At 40.6% G+C, this 14,072-nt stretch overlaps 1 non-coding gene across 1 annotated transcript; it reads right to left on the bottom strand.

The window, feature by feature from the left end:
* Positions 1-806: 806 nt before the first annotated feature.
* On the bottom strand, positions 807-914 carry LOC148546522 (small nucleolar RNA R71). The gene has a single exon (XR_015902033.1). It is a non-coding gene; the product is annotated as a small nucleolar RNA R71 (small nucleolar RNA).
* Between the last annotated feature and the right edge of the window lie 13,158 nt (positions 915-14,072).

The raw sequence follows: 14,072 nt of genomic DNA, 5'->3' as shown, positions 1-14,072 counted from the left end.
TTCGAATTTTAATTAATAAATAAAATAAAAACAAAAATATTTTTCTTTTCTTTTTAATTATTTTCGAAAATTCTTCTCTCTCACCTCCTTTTGTTTATTTATTCATCTACTAACACCCCTCTTTCACCCAAGAATTTGAACTTATTCCTCTCCCTTGTGTTTGGATTCTTATCTTTTTCTTCTTCTATTCTTATCTTCTTCTACTCACATAAAGGAATCTCTATACTGTGACATAGAGGATTCCATATTTTCTTTTCTGTTTTTTTCTTTTTCATATGAGCAGGAACAAGGATAAGAATATTCTTGTTGAGGCTGATCCTGAACCTGAAAGGACTCTGAAGAGGAAGCTAAAGGAAGCCAAAGCACAACTCTCTGGAGAAAATCTGACAGAATTTTTCGAAAAAGAAGGAGACATGGCCGAAAATACTAACAATGCAAGGAAGATGCTTGGTGACTTTACTGCACCAAATTCCAATTTACATGGAAGAAGCATCTCAATCCCTGCCATTGGAGCAAACAATTTTGAGCTTAAACCTCAACTAATTTCTCTGATGCAATAGAACTGCAAGTTTCATGGACTTCCATCAGAAGATCCTTTTCAGTTATTAATTGAATTCTTGTAGATCTGTGATACTGTTAAGACCAATGGGGTTGATCCCGAGGTCTACAGGCTTATACTTTTCCCGTTTGCTGTAAGAGATAGAGCTAGAATATGGTTGGATTCTCAACCTAAAGATAGCCTGAACTCTTGGGATAAGCTGGTCACGGCGTTCTTAGCCAAGTTCTTTCCTCCTTAAAAGCTTAGTAAGCTTAGAGTGGATGTTCAAACCTTCAAATAGAAAGAAGGTGAATCCCTCTATGAAGCTTGGGAGAGATACAAGGAACTAACCAAAAAGTGTCCTTCTGACATGCTTTAGAAAGGACCATCCTGGATATATTCTATGATGGTCTGTCTGAGCTATCAAAGATGTCACTGGACCATTCTGCAGGTGGATCTATTCACCTAAAGAAAATGCCTGCAGAAGCTCAAGAACTCATTGACATGGTTGCTAATAACCAGTTTATGTACACTTCTGAAAGGAATCCTGTGAATAATGGGACGCCTATGAGGAAGGGAGTTCTTGAAATTGATACTCTGAATGCCATATTGGCTCAGAACAAAATATTGACTCAGCAAGTCAATATGATCTCTCAGAGTCTGAATGGATTGAAGGAATCATCCAACAGTACTATAGAGCCATCTTCTGAAGAAGAAGCTTATGATCCTGAGAACCCTGCAATAGCAGAGGTGAATTACATGGGTGAACCCTATGAAAACACCTATAATCCCTCATGGAGAAATCATCCAAATTTCTTATGGAAGGATCAACAAAAGCCTCAACAAGGCTTTAATAATGGTGGAAGAAACAGGTTTAGCAATAGCAAGCCTTTTCCATCATCCACTCAGCAACAGACAGAGAATTCTGAGCAGAATCTATCTAGCTTAGCAAATGTAGTCTCTGATCTATCTAAGGCCACTTTAAGTTTCATGAATGAAACAAGGTCCTCCATTAGAAATTTGGAGGCACAAGTGGGCCAGCTAAGTAAAAGAGTCACTAAAACTCCTCCTAGTACTCTCCCAAGCAATACAAAAGAAAATCCAAAGAGAGAGTACAAGGCCATAGATTTAACCATCATGGCCGAACCTACAAGGGAGGAGGAGGACGTAAATTCCAGTGAGGAAGACCTCCTGGGACGTTTAGTGATCAATAAGGAGTATCCCTTTGAGGAACCAAAGGAATCTGAGGCTCCTCTAGAGACCATAGAGATTCCTTTGAACCTCCTTCTGCCCTTCATGAGCTCTAATGAATATTCTCCTTCTGAAGAGAATGAAGATGTTACTAAGGAGCAAGTTGCTAAGTACTTTTGTGCAATCATGAAGCTGAATGCCAAATTATTTGGTAATGAGACTTGGGAAGATGAACCTCCCTTGCTCACCAATGAACTGAATGCATTGGATAGGCAGAAATTACCTCAAAAGAAACAGGATCCTGGTAAATTCCAAATTCCCTGTAACATAGGTACCATGACCTTTGAGAAGGCTCTGTGTGACCTGGGGTCAGGAATAAACTTAATGCCACTCTCTGTAATGGAGAAACTGGGAATCCTTGAGGTACAGGCTGCCAATTTCTCATTAGAGATGGCAGACAAATCCATGAAAATGGCTTATAGACAAGTAGAGGACGTGTTAGTAAAGGTTGAAGGCCTTTACATCCCTGCTGATTTCATAATCCTAGACACTGGGAAGGATGAGGATGAATCCATCATCCTTGGAAGACCCTTCCTGGCCACAGCAAGAGCTGTGATTGATGTGGACAGAGGAGAGTTAGTCCTTCAAATGAATGAGGACTACCTTGTGTTTAAGACCCAAGGTTCTCCTTCTGCGACCATGGAGAGGAAGCATGAAAACCTTCTCTCACTGCAGAGTCAACCAAAGCCCCCACAGTCAAACTCTAAGTTTGGTGTTGGGAGGCCACAGCCAAACTCTAAGTTTGGTGTTGAACCCCCACATTCAAACTCTAAGTTTGGTGTTGGGAGATCCCAACAATGCTCTGAACATCTGTGAGACTCCATGAGAGCTCACTGTCAAGCTATTGACATTAAAGAAGCACTTGTTGGGAGGCAACCCAATGTTATTTAATTTTATTTTTATTATTATTTCGTGTTTTATTAGGTTGATGATCATGTGAAGTCACAAAAACTACTAAAAAATAAAAAACAAAATGAAAAAACAGCATTAAAAATAGCACACCCTAGAGGAGGAGCGTACTGGCGTTAAACGCCAGTAAGGAGCATCTGGCTGGCGTTTAACGCTAGAACAGAGCATGAAATTGGCGTTAAACGCCAGAAACAAGCAGCAGTCTGGCGTTTAAACGCCAGGATTGCACCCAGAGGAAAGCTGGCGTTAAACGCCAGAAACAAGCATAGAGCTGGCGTTTAACGCTAGAAACAAGCTACATTTGGGCATTTAACGCCAGAAACAAGTAGCAGTTTGGCGTTAAATGCCAGGATTGCACAGCAAGGGCATTTTACACGCCTAATTGGAGCAGGGATGTTAAGTCCTTGACCCCACAGGATCCCCACCTACCTTCTTCTCTCCTTTTCACACCTTTTCATATCTCTCTTCCCCAAATACCATTCACCAATAAACTCAATCACTCTTCCCCATCACCTCTTCACCACTCATATCTATCCTCTCTTCCCCAAAAACCCCACCTACCTTCAAAATTCAAATTCTTTTCCCTCCCAAACCCAACCCTAATGGCCGAACCCTAACCCCCACCCCACTCCTATATAAACCCCTCATTCCTTCTTCATTTTCACACAACACAACCCTTTCTTCTTCCCTTGGCCGAATACACAACCCTCTCCCTCTCCTCCGTTCTTCTTCTTCTTCTCCTTCTTTCTTTCTTCTTTTGCTCGGGGACGAGCAAACATTTTAAGTTTGGTGTGGTAAAAAGCATAGCTTTTTGTTTTTCCATAACCATCAATGGCACCTAAGGCCAGAGAATCCTCAAGAAATAGGAAAGGGAAGGCAATTGCTTCCACCTATGAGTCATGGGAGATGGAGAGATTCATCTCAAAGGTCCATCAAGACCACTTCTATGAAGTTGTGGCCAAGAAGAAAGTGATCCCTGAGGTTCCTTTCAAGCTCAAAAAGAATGAGTATCCGGAGATCCGACTTGAGATCCAAAGAAGAGGTTGGGAAGTTCTTACCAACCCCATTCAACAAGTCGGGATCCTAATGGTTCAAGAGTTCTATGCAAACGCATGGATCACTAAGAACCATGATCAAAGTGTGAACCCGAATCCAAAGCATTGGCTTACCATGGTTCGGGAGAAATACTTAGATTTCAGTCTGAAAAATGTAAGGCTGGCGTTCAACTTGCCAATGATGGAAGAAAACGCACGCCCCTACACTAGAAGGGTCAACTTTGATCAAAGGTTGGACCAACTCCTCATGGACATATGTGTAGAAGGAGCTCAATGGAAAATTGACTCAAGAGGCAATCCGGTTCAATTGAGAAGACTGGACCTTAAGCCTGTAGCTAGGGGATGGTTAGAGTTCATTCAACGCTCAATCATTCCCACTAGTAACCGGTCTGAAGTTACTATAGACCGGGCCATCATGATCCATAGTATCATGATTGGAGAGGAGGTTGAAGTTCATGAGATTATACCTCAAAAACTCTACAAGGTGGCTGACAAGTCATCCACTTTGGCAAGGTTAGCCTTTTCCCACCTCATTTGCCACCTATGCAATTCGGTTGGGATTGACATAGAGGGAGACATCCTCATTGATGAGGATAAGCCCATCACTAAGAAAAGGATGGAGCAAACAAGAGATCATGGACCTCAATATGAGCATGAGAAAATTCCTCACCATGAAATCCCTGAGATGCCTCAGGAGATGCACTTTCCTCCACAAAATTATTGGGAGCAAATCAACACTTTCCTAGGAGAATTAAGTTCCAACATGGGACAATGACGTTGGGATTTTTGCTAGTAAAGAATTTTATAAAAATTGTCGCGTTGTAGATATAGATTCTAAACCAACAGAAATCCCTTTGTACAAACGTTTTGGTTGTCACAAGTAACAAACCCCTTAAAAATTGATAACCGAGTATTCAAACCTCGGGTCGTCTTCTCAAGGAACTGCAGGGAAGTATGTTCTTATTATTGGTTATGGAGATTGTAAATTGGGGTTTTGAGAATGAGGAGCGAATAGTTAATTAGCGAATAAAGTAAATGAAGAACAAGCAATTTAAATGGCAAGTAAAATAAATAAATGACTGTAAATAAACTTTTGGCAAGGTGTGAGAAATTAGAGATCCTATCCTAGCTATCCTTATCAATGATGATGAGAATTGAATCTTAATTCCGCTTTGTTAACCTTTACTAAGATAAAGGAAGGTCAAGGGATTAATTGGTTTGATCTTCGAATCCTATTTATTTCCTAAGAAAAGACTGGGATTATTGAAGTTCAATTTAATTAACGAAGATAACAATTATCAAGCTTGTTTGAGTTTGATAACTCCTGAGTTACTGATTTCTTAACCAAGGCCAAAAGGAGAAAAGTAAATCTACTGGAATAAAAATGTCTTCAGAGTAAAAGCAATAATAGCATAAAGAAAAGAAAGCAATATTAAACTGAAATACCTCAAATAACATTAATTCAAAAGAGTAATCTGTAACATGGAAGGATTCATAAATCAAATTGCAAAAGTAAATAATCAACTAAAGTAATGAAATGAACAAAAGTGAAAGGGAAGCTTAAAGTAAAGGAACATTAAACCTGGGATCGAGAGTCACTCCTAAAGCTAAGAGAAATCCTAAATCCTAATCCTAAGAGAGAGGAGAGAACTTCTCTCTAAACTAAATCTAACTCATGAAAACTAAACTAAAGTGGTCTCCCTATGAATGGATGCATTTCCTCACTTCATAACCTCTGGTCTATGCCTTCTGGACTTGGATTTGGGCCAAAAAGGGCTTCAGAAATCGTTGGGAGCGTTTTCTGCAATTTCTGGTGCGTGACCTCTGTCACGCGTCCGCGTGGGTCACGCGGTCGCGTCATTCGGAGCTTTTCTTGTCACGCGGTCGCGTCAGTCATGCGGCCGCGTCATATGTGTTTTGCTTAAGGCGCGCGATCGCGTCAGTCATGCGGCCACGTCGCTGTTGATTCGCGCTTGGCATGCATCCGCGTTGCCCATGCGATTGCGTGGATGCCAGTTTCTCTAGAAACTCTGTTTTGTGCTTTCCTTCCATTTTTGTATGTTTCCTTTCCATCCTTTAAGTCATTCCTGCCTTAGAAGATCTGAAACTACTCAACACACTAGTCGCGGCATCGAATGGAATTAAAGGTAATTAAAATAATTAGTTTTAAAGTATAGGAAACATGTTTTTCACATACATCATATAATGAGGAAGGGAAAGTAAAACTATGCAATTAATATGAATAAGTGGGTGAAAGATTGAATAAATCACTCAAACTAAGCACAAAATATATCCTAAAATATGGGTTTATCAACCTCCCCACACTTAAACAATAGCATGTCCTCATGCTAAATCCAAGGTGAAAAGTAAGGTTATAGTGATGGAATGTCATGTAATGCAATCTAATCTAAATGCAACTACCTAAATGAATGATGCATCATGCAATTCTAATTTTTATTCACTTGTATGTAAAGCTTGCATGTAGTTGAATTAACTCACATTCTCAAGGAATCATATATATATATATATATAGCCAAGCCTTAGATAGTGATAAAGTGCCTTTACAATTGAAATGGGAGAGAAAAGCATTTTATAAACTTGCAAGACAATTAATAATTTAAACAGAGATAAATGTTAATGAGCTATTGAACCCTCACTGGATTTTGTGTTTACTCTCTAATCACTCAGTGTTTATTGGGTTAATCACTCTATTCTTCTTTTTATTCTTACTTTCTATAACTTTGTTCTTCATCTAACCAATCAACAATCATAGAATATAGTCATACCAAAAATCATGAGGTCTTTAAGTAAGGTTGTAATGGGGCCAAGGTAAAGGTAAGGGTATATGTATAAGGCTAAGTGAGCTAATAAGTGAATCCTTAATTAGACTAAGATTTCACCTAACATACATACTTTCTAAATCAAAGCTTCTTTACCTATTTTCCATATTTTGTCACTTTTGATGTTACATGCTCATATCTCAATATTTATTTTTATCCCATGTGCATTGCTTTATTTCACAATTGGGGAATTCTTTTGTGTTTCCTCTATTCAAATACTGAAAAATAAAATCTTTTTTTTATTGCACATGGTAATTCAATTATTTTGATTTCACATGAGCATGCTTCCCAAAAATTCTTATTTTAAATTATTTTAATTCTTTTCTACCTTTTTGTTTTTATCATCCATGTTCCCAATAGGTTTTCCCATATTTAAACTATACATAATTTTCTATCTTAAGCTAACCAAGGATTCAACTTGGGATTTTATTTTGTTTTTCTGCTTAAGGCTAGTAATGTGGCTAATAGAATAAAAGGAGATTTAAAGGCTCAAGGGGGCTAACAAGGGTGATGTAAAGGGTAGGGTGATGTAAAGGGTAGGCTATTTTGGGATAAGTGAGCTAAAATCAAATAATGGCCTCAATCACTCTCTTGGTATGTATTTCTAATCTATAATCAGACATATAGATTAAAACAAAGTAAAGAATACCAGAATATAAAAGAAGGGCGAAACACACAGGAATAAAAATTATGGTTTGAATGTAACCATACAATTAAGCTCAAAACTCACAGGCTATGTGGTCTCTAGCTCAAAAATCATTTATCAATTATGTATGTCATGCAGGTTTAGTTAAAAATTCCCATTATTCTCAATGTAAAACTTAAGGTGGCTTTAAAGTTCTAGTGTTTCTCCTTGATGAAATGTTGTTAACTAACTAACATGTAATGCTATATATACAAAGTGTGTGGATTGTTTTGATTCTGTTAAAGTCTCTAGTTTACTTCCTTTTTCTTTTCAATCTATTCTAAGTTATCTTATGCTAAAAAGGGTAAACTATACTAATCAATCCACAATTTCTATAACTATTAAGTTAGAATTGCAACTAAACTAAGTAGCTAAAATATGAGTTAAAAATGCAAAATGCAGAAATAGAGTATAAATACATGAAAATAGCAATGTATAAGTACCGCAAAATAGAAATAAAAAGAAAAATACAGAAAAATAGCAAAATAAATAAAAAGAGTATGTAGTGGTTCACAAAAAAAAAAAAAAGAACGCCAGAGATGGCGACCTCCCCACACTTAAAATGTAGCATCGTCCCTGATGCTCAGTCAAGCAGGGTGTGAAGGGGTGTCATCACTGGAAGGATGGGTAGCTGGGGTCTCTGAGGTGGTGATCTGAGGGTCTGACTGTTGTGGAGGAGGTGTTGACTGAAGAGGGATCTCAGGGTCTACAGCCTGAATCTGAGACGGAGCCTCCTGATGGTGTGCTTCCTGCTGGGTGCTTGCCTGCTCTGCCTCGCTCTGTGGATGGGTCTCTGCCTCGGGATCATCCGCCTCATCTTCAGATGCCTCGAATGGTGTGTCAGGCTCGGAGGGGATGTCGCCAGATCGTATCATCAGCTTCAGGTGCTCATAGCGTCGCTTGTTGCGACGCTCCATCTGGTCAAGCCGTCGAAATAGGCGGTACACTAGATGATAGATGGGCTCTGGGGCAGGTGGAGGTGCAATAGTGGTGGCAGGTGTAGCTGTAGAGGAAGAGGGGCTGGCAGATGGTGTGGCAGTGTCACCAGGAGCAGTGAGGAATGGAGGTCGGTAGCCCAAGGCCAGAAAGTTCCTGCTGTGCGGGATAATCTTCTTGCATTCTGCAGCAGGTGGCCTCTCATCAGCATCCTCCCAAGGCACGTCAGCTCGACGGCCAAGCTATGTGATCAAATATGGAAAGGGAAGAGTGCCTCGGACGTGGACACTGGCCATGTAGAACCGGATAAAACGTGGCAAGTACAAGTCTTTACCCTCCATCACACACCATAGGAGGGTGATCATAGCGGCAGGTATATCTGTCTCGTGAGTACTCGGCATAATGAAGTTGCTAAGTATCTGATGCCACAGCCGAGCCTCATCATTCAAGTATGCCCGCTTGATTTCCTTGGGCATGGTGGTTTTCTTACCCATAATCCAAGGAACGGTCGGGTCAAGGGCTATCCGGGCCTTGACTGCATCCCAATCAAATCGCATAAAGCGCATGTCTTCCTCAGCTTTCTGATAACCATCCAGCTGATCAGTCTTAGGCAGAAGCTTCAAAACATCTTCAATGGCCTCTTCAGTAACCAGAATCTGCTTCCCTCTGAGGTTCACTGCATCTAGGGAAGTCTTGAAGTAATTGCAGTAGAATTCTCTAACCCAAGATGCATTGACCTCAGTCAGAGGTCTCTCCAGGAAGAACCAGCCTCTTTGTTTGATTTGCTCAGAGGTGTATTGCTGGAGTTCTTCTGGGATCTTCAGAGTCCTCTCCAGGTGTAGGTTCCTGGAGGTTGCAAACACCGGATACCTCAGCTCACAGTATCGGTTTGCAAACTTTACTGGATCAGTAGCAGGGATTAGCTGGTCGGCCTTCTCCTGCGGGGTAAAATTTTTCTCCCGCAAGGAGGCATCATGCATGAGATCTATGATAGACATAGAGGCTTCTCCTCTTTTCCGTTTGCTAGTTGTTGCCTTTCCTTTCCCTTTTCTGTGGGAGTCCGACATCCTAAAAAACAGAATTCAAGGATATAATAAAAAAAGGAAAACAAGGAGGCAATTAACAAAAGAAGCACATAGTGGCAAAGGAGCAGGAGAGTAATGAATATGAGCTAAGTAAATGTGCATTAAGGATTGAATAGGAGTTAAAAGTTCGAAAAGAAGAATTTACAATCCAAAATGGAATAGAATTCATGTGAAATAGAAAAATAAACATCATGCCTTGGTTAGAATGTTAAGAGAAAGTGAAAGAAAATCAGAAAAGAAGTTTTTGAAAGGTTAGGTTGGTTAGAATTGAAAAAGAGTTTAGGAAGTGAAAATTAGTGAGTTAGTATAAGTGGGTTAAAGTAAGTGGCATAATGAAAATATTCCAAGTAACAAGTATTCACAATTAGAAACGATAAGTAACTCATATCCAAACAAGTAAAACAGTTTGATGATGATTCAAATAGATACAGAGAAAGCAGAAATTTGGAATCAAACATCATAAATGCAGTGTAGGAACCAGGAAATCAAAAAGGGATAAGAATACTTGCCCGGGAATTCATGAATGGTTTGGTTAAAGCAGAGTAAAACAGATTTCAAAATGGCAAAACTAAAACATGAATGGAAACATTTCACAGAAATTTGGGCAGCATTCCGGCTAAAATTGGATTGTCCCGGAAAATAAACAGCAGTTAAATAGTTCATATGAATCAAAATTAAAGCTGTACTTACATATAAGGAATGAAAATTCAGAGTAAGGAGCAGCATGAAACAAGAAATCATAGCATATGAACAAAACTAACAGCACAACATCAGCATAATTGCGAAAATAATGAAACAAGAAACAAGAATAGTGCAATTAAACAGACCTAAATCCACTAACCACATCCTAGGCTACCTAACATCCTAAAATCCACTACAACATGCATATCTAACTAGCCTAAAGATGAACAATAACAGAAAAAAAATAGGAACTAACGACGAAAGTATAAAAGGGTGGCGTTCGGCGGAACCTGGTAGGCGAACTAGGGAGAGTGGGCAGAAAGGTGGCTGGGGGTGGTGGTGACGGCGTCTGGCGCGGCGGAGAAGGGTGTCGTGGCGGCGGTGGCTACTGTTCGGGGCAGGAAGGGAAAGTAGGGGTAATGGGGTAGGGGAAAGAGGGGAAGGGGTGGGTGGCGGATGGGGGGGCGCGGCTGGGATGGGCCGGCGGCGGTGGGTGGTGGTCGTGGAAGGGGGCCAGTGGCGTTGGAGGGAGGGAGGAGAAGGAAGAAGAAGAAAGAAGGGGGAAGGAGGAAGGGGGGTGGGTGGCGGCGGGTTCTGGGTGGTCGGCGGTGGTCGGTGGTTGCGTGGTGGCGTGGTGGTGGCTGGGTGGTGATGGTTGGATTGGAGGAGAAGAGAGGGAGAAGAAAGGTTTGGGGGGGCGCAACTGGTAGGGTTCGCGTGGCTGGGGGGGTTATAAATTTGAATCCATGCGGCCGCGTGGGAGACGCGGTCGCGTGGCTGGAGCGAAAAAATGGTGTGACGCAATCGCGTGGATGACGCGATCGCGTGGAGGGCAAAAAGAGTAAATGACGCAATCGCCTGGGGCATGCGATCGCGTCGCTGGAATTTGTGCTAAACGCACAAATCCAGCGTCGTTTCAGCGCAACTCTCTGTCTCCTTTTGGGGTGTGGTGCAATCCATGCGACGCGATCGCGTTGCTCACGCGATCGCGTGGGATTGGTATTGTGCAAGTGACGCGATCACGTGAGTGACGCGATCGCGTGGGTCAATTGTGCGAAACGCACAATGGCCGCACGATTCCAGCCTAACTTTCTGGATGTTGGATCTTTACGCCGATCTCCAGGTCACGCGATCGCATGGATGATGCGGTCGCGTGGAGCACCTTCTCTTTTTTTTTATGTAGTATGCAGAATGCAATGATTATTATGAATGCGATGCAAAATTCCAGGTTCAATATTATAAAATAAAATAAAACTTGAAAACAAACAAAACGAAATAAAAATTGAAAAATGAACGATCATACCATGGTGGGTTGTCTCCCACCTAGCACTTTTAGTTAAAGTCCTTAAGTTGGACATTGGAGGAGCTTCCTGTTATGGCGGCTTATGTTTAAATTCATCCAGAAATCTCCACCAATGCTTGGAATACCAATAGCCTCTGGGGTCCCAAACTAGGCACGTGAAGCTTCTGGGCAACTTCAAACAGATTCTCAGACTCTTGGGGTGACGAATGTTAGCATAGATTCCAGGATCCCAAACTTTACTTTTAAATCCGCCTTCGTCTTGATCTATACTTTTCCATCTGGGCGGTTTAGAGATTAGATTCTCACCAGGATAACTAAACATTTTCCGAGATCCATCCGGTTGATCATGATGCCAATCCGTGCACTTCAAGTTGAAGCGTGGAACCTTATCGAACCTTGTGCACTAGCTCTAAGTACGAGCCATTTCCCTTTTACTCTTAAAGCCACAGAGAGCTCTAAGCTGGCCATCTGTTTCAAGAAAACCATATTCAAGTGGAAAAATACAGTTAAAAGTTAAGGATTGTACCCACTTGAAGCTTGTATTGGGTGGTAATGGCCTTGGGGTAGGTGGTTCCAGTGGTTCTGTGAGTTCTACTCCCTTGTGCTCTTCTGTGAAATTCTCCACTTCTTTGCAAGATTCTTCAAATGTTTCTATATCCTGATCAAATCCATCTATGTCCTCCTCATCACTTGTGTTATAGACTGGAGGTTGAGAGAAATCTACCTCCGTATCATCTTCGTATTCGCTTAGGGAGGATTCTTCGATCTCAAAGAATTCACTTGCAGATGCAAGTTCATTATCATCATCAAGGAAACTTACTTCTTGGATTATTCTGTCTAGTTCTTCAGGAAATACCTGCTTTGGGGATTGTGCACAATCCTCCTTAGCATCAATTGCAACATCCTTGACAGAATTTTCCACAACTCTGGCTTCCCATGGAAGTTCAGCGTCTCCTAAGTCTTCAACCAACTCTTCTTCTTCAATAATGACAGCTTCTTTTACTTGTTCCAGTACGAAGCTATGCTCTGTCTTTTCCACTGGAGTTTCTAGTATTTCCTTCATGCTACGCTCTTCATTAGACTGTCCACATGGGGCTGTGGAAGGTCCTTGAACGTTCGAACGTCTGGCAAGTAATTGACTTATTGCTTGCTCCAGTTGATGAATAGTTGTTTGAAGTTGATCTGCTGTTTCCTTGAGGCGAATCTCTGATTCTCGGGGTGATAGATTTGGATATGGCACAGGGGGAAGTGGTGGTGTTTGGGAGTAATTGGATTGGAATCAGGGTAAATGAGGATTATATGGTGGCGAATGGCGAAAAGATGCTTGTGAGTGTGGCGGTTCGAGGTTATGTTGAGAGGATGGTCTATAGGCACGGGGTGGGGCTTGTTGGTAGCTACAAGGTTGTCCACCATATCTTTCAGCTGGGTATGTATTGCAGAATGGTCTTTGTCCATGATATCTTGGAGGGTGTTGTTGCCTAAAGGGTTGACTAGGTCCTCTTGGCTCCATCCATCTTTGATTGCTCTGACCTTGATGCATACTCCTGTTATAACTTTCATTCCTTTCAATAACATTAGAACCAAACTCAAAGCAAAAGGGGTGAGAATTCATAGTAGCTGATGAAAATAAAAGGGGAAAATAAAGACAAATAAACAAGTAAAAGAAGAATATTTACAATAACCAATAATAAGGCACACAATTGCAGCTCCTCGGTAACGACGCCATTTTGACGTTGGGATTTTTGCTAGTAAAGAATTTTATAAAAATTGTCGCGTTGTAGATACATATTCTAAACCAACAGAGATCCCTTCGTACAAACGTTTTGGTTGTCACAAGTAACAAACCCCTTAAAAATTGATAACCGAGTATTCAAACCTCGGGTCATCTTCTCAAGGAACTGCAGGGAAGTATGTTCTTATTATTGGTTATGGAGATTGTAAATTGGGGTTTTGAGAATGAGGAGCGAATAGTTAATTAGCGAATAAAGTAAATGAAGAACAAGCAATTTAAATGGCAAGTAAAATAAATAAATGACTGTAAATAAACTTTTGGCAAGGTGTGAGAAATTAGAGATCCTATCCTAGCTATCCTTATCAATGATGATGAGAATTGAATCTTAATTCCGCTTTGTTAACCTTTACTAAGATAAAGGAAGGTCAAGGGATTAATTGGTTTGATCTTCGAATCCTATTTATTTCCTAAGAAAAGACTGGGATTATTGAAGTTCAATTTAATTAACGAAGATAACAATTATCAAGCTTGTTTGAGTTTGATAACTCTTGAGTTACTGATTTCTTAACCAAGGCCAAAAGGAGAAAAGTAAATCTACTGGAATAAAAATGTCTTCAGAGTAAAAGCAATAATAGCATAAAGAAAAGAAAGCAATATTAAACTGAAATATCTCAAATAACATTAATTCAAAAGAGTAATCTGTAACATGGAAGGATTCATAAATCAAATTGCAAAAGTAAATAATCAACTAAAGTAATGGAATGAACAAAAGTGAAAGGGAAGCTTAAAGTAAAGGAACATTAAACCTGGGATCGAGAGTCACTCCTAAAGCTAAGAGAAATCCTAAATCCTAATCCTAAGAGAGAGGAGAGAACCTCTCTCTAAACTAAATCTAACTCATGAAAACTAAACTAAAGTGGTCTCCCTATGAATGGATGCATTCCCTCACTTCATAACCTCTGGTCTATGCCTTTTGGACTTGGATTTGGGCCAAAAAGGGCTTCAGAAATCGCTGGGAGCGTTTTCTGCAATTTTTGGTGTGTGGCCTCTGTCACGC

This window comes from Arachis ipaensis, chromosome B9 (genome assembly GCF_059453495.1).
Source record: "Arachis ipaensis isolate K30076 ecotype BB chromosome B9, ASM5945349v1, whole genome shotgun sequence".
In the NCBI taxonomy this organism is placed as follows: domain Eukaryota; kingdom Viridiplantae; phylum Streptophyta; class Magnoliopsida; order Fabales; family Fabaceae; genus Arachis; species Arachis ipaensis.
This window is presented reverse-complemented; position numbering and strand designations above follow the sequence as displayed.